This window comes from Heterodontus francisci, chromosome 7, assembly GCF_036365525.1.
Source record: "Heterodontus francisci isolate sHetFra1 chromosome 7, sHetFra1.hap1, whole genome shotgun sequence".
Lineage (NCBI taxonomy): Eukaryota > Metazoa > Chordata > Chondrichthyes > Heterodontiformes > Heterodontidae > Heterodontus > Heterodontus francisci.
In genome coordinates, this window is record NC_090377.1 from 62,777,816 (window position 1) to 62,781,039 (window position 3,224).

Sequence of the window (3,224 nt, forward strand, 5' to 3'; positions counted from 1 at the left end):
CTGGCCAGCCTCCACCTTGCACACTGTAAGCTTGAGCTCATGGACAATCTGCTTGCTGCCGGCATCCTAACTCGCACCAAGTCCTGTTCAGACATCCGCCTTTTACATCCTTGTTTTTCAAATCCTCCATGGCTTCACCCCGTAACTTCCTCCACTTACTTACAAATGATGATTCCTCCACTTGGTATCATGAGGGCCATGAGTTTTGTTTACACTGGTGGATATATGAGTGCTGTCATCAGGCCAAGCTGACCATTGGGCAGATTTGCTTTTCTGGCTGAGCTGTTGCTCTAGACAATGCAATTTACTCACAATTTACTCTAGACAATGCAATTTACTCACAGCAGCCAAGAATTTATCAGCAAATTCAGAGTGTAGTGAGGAGCAAACAGGACATGAATGAACCACTGGTACTACAAGCAGTGTTCCCCCTGAACCGTGGGTGGCAACTTTGTGCAAGTTGATCCAACACACAATTAAACTGCACACAAACTACGGCGACCATTGCAGCTTTATAGCGGTTGCGCAGATTAACGTTTGTGCATCGGTGGTTCAGTGGTAGAATTCTCGCCTGCCACGCGGGAGGCCCGGGTTCGATTCCCGGCCGATGCAACTTTTTTTTCCCTCTTCCACCGACTATTGTTATGAATTTAAAAAATTTCACATACTTTCTTCCCGAGAACATTTAAGTCTTTAATAAAAGCAATTAGATTTTTTTATGTTGCTCCAACTGTGATCGAGTCAGAGGAAACAAAGTAAACAGTTACGTTTTACTGACGCCAGTGTGAGGAGTTGACGCCGCGTTGGTACTTGTCACTCGTTTTAAACTCAAATCGCTCGCTGAATGATCAGTGCTGCAGCAAATCTTGGTCCACTGAAAACATATTTAACTCCCCGCGCGAACAAGTTAAATCGACTTCAGGCATTATTTAAAATGAATTTTCAGGGTTGGGGATGTAGCTCAGTGGTAGAGCGCGCGCTTCGCATGTGTGAGGTCCCGGGTTCAATCCCCGGCATCTCCAGGTTGTTTTTATTTTATAAATGGAACTTAAAATCAATTATCACTGGTACTTTCGACCATACTATACGTTCAAAAAATTGCAGAGGAGAAGCACATAATGTTCTCAAAGAAAAACCAATTAGAAAAGCCAGGAAGAGATTATTTTTGGTTTCGACACTGCTCGAGAACCAAAACAAGCTATGCGAGAATAAAGTTCCCTTTTGCCCAATATGAAGCGCAAGCTCTTCCTCCTGGAACAAAACTTATTTTGGTGTACATTAACCACGGTACAGGGGACTCAAAGATAATGCTTCAGTTTTCTGGAATTTTTGATCATTTTGGCTTCATGGAAAGGATTTTGGGATTAGGTTACGTTTTAAAACAAGATGCATTTACATAGATATGGAAAGAAAAGTTTCAGGCTGTAGGCAGAGGAGAATGTGTATGCAATGGTTGAAATTGAGGCTCATATGGAATAGGAGGGTCAGTATCCATTAGAATCATAAAGTTATTTACCGCGCAGAAGGAGGCCATTCAGCCCATCAAGTCCATGCCAGCTCGCCACTGAGCTATGCAGTCAGTGCCATTCCCGGGCTCAATCCCCGTAGCTCTGCAAGTCTATTTCCCTCAGGTGGCCATCCAACTTCTTCTTGAAGTTATAGATTGTCTCCGCTTCCACCATCCTTGTGGGCAGTGAGTTCCACTTCATTACCACCTGCTGCGTAAAAAGTTCTTCCTCACATTCCCCCTGCATCTTTTGCCCAAAACTTTCAATCTGTGTCTCCTCGTCCTTGTGCTATTGCTAATGGGAACAGTTTTTCCATGTCTAATTTATCCAAGCCTGTCATAATCTTGTACACTTATATTAAATCTCCCCTCAGTCTCCTTTGTTCTAAGGAGAACCCCAGCTTTTCCAATCGAACATTTTAATTAAAATCCTCCATCCCTGGAACCATTCTGGTAACTCTCCTCTGCAACCTCTCAAGGACCCTCACATCTTTCCTAAAGTGTGGTAAAGAACAAAGAACAAAGAAAATTACAGCACAGGAACAGGCCCTTCGGCCCTCCAAGCCTACGCCGATCCAAATCCTCTATCTAAACCTGTCACCTATTTTCTAAGGGTCTGTATCTCTTTACTTCCTGCCCATTCATGTATCTGTCTAGATACATCTTAAAAGACGCTATCGTGCCCGTGTCTACCACCTCCGCTGGCAATGCGTTCCATGCACCCACCACCCTCTGCGTAAAGAACTTTCCACGCATATCCCCCCTAAACTTTTCCCCTTTCACTTTGAACTCGTGTCCCCTTGTAATTAAATCCCCCACTCTGGGAAAAAGCTTCTTGCTATCCACCCTGTCTATACCTCTCATGATTTTGTACACCTCAATCAGGTCCCCCCTCAACCTCCGTCTTTCTAATGAAAATAATCCTAATCTACTCAACCTCTCTTCATAGCTAGCGCCCTCCATACCAGGCAACATCCTGGTGAACCTCCTCTGCACCCTCTCCAAAGCATCCACATCCTTTTGGTAATGTGGCGACCAGAACTGCACGCAGTATTCCAAATGTGGCCGAACCAAAGTCCTATACAACTGTAACATGACCTGCCAACTCTTGTACTCAATACCCCGTCCGATGAAGGAAAGCATGCCGTATGCCTTCTTGACCACTCTATTGACCTGCGTTGCCACCTTCAGGGAACAGTGGACCTGAACACCCAAATCTCTCTGGACATCAATTTTCCCCAGGACTTGTCCATTTACTGTATAGTTCACTCTTGAATTGGATCTTCCAAAATGCATCACCTCGCATTTGCCCTGATTGAACTCCATCTGCCATTTCTCTGCCCAACTCTCCAGTCTATCTATATTCTGCTGTATTCTCTGACAGTCGCCTTCACTATCTGCTACTCCACCAATCTTAGTGTCGTCTGCAAACTTGCTAATCAGACCACCTATACTTTCCTCCAAATCATTTGGTGACCAGAACTGGATGCAATACTCCAACTGGGACCTAACCTGAGCTTTATAAAGGTTCAGCATAACTTTTGTACTCAATGCCTCTATTTACCAAGTCCAAGATCCCACTCTCTCAATATGTCCTGCCACCTTCAAAGATCTATGCACATGCACCCCCAGGTCCCTGTGTTCCTGCACACTCTTTAGAACTGTGCCATTAAGTATATATTGCCTCTTCCTATTCCTTCCACCAAATTGCATCACC

General features: G+C 44.5%; 2 non-coding genes across 2 annotated transcripts; both read left to right on the plus strand.

The window, feature by feature from the left end:
• Positions 1-541: 541 nt before the first annotated feature.
• On the plus strand, positions 542-612 carry trnag-gcc (transfer RNA glycine (anticodon GCC)). The gene has a single exon. It is a non-coding gene; the product is annotated as a tRNA-Gly (tRNA).
• Positions 613-950: 338 nt separating this feature from the next.
• trnaa-cgc (transfer RNA alanine (anticodon CGC)) lies at positions 951-1,022 on the plus strand. The gene has a single exon. It is a non-coding gene; the product is annotated as a tRNA-Ala (tRNA).
• Positions 1,023-3,224: the final 2,202 nt, after the last annotated feature.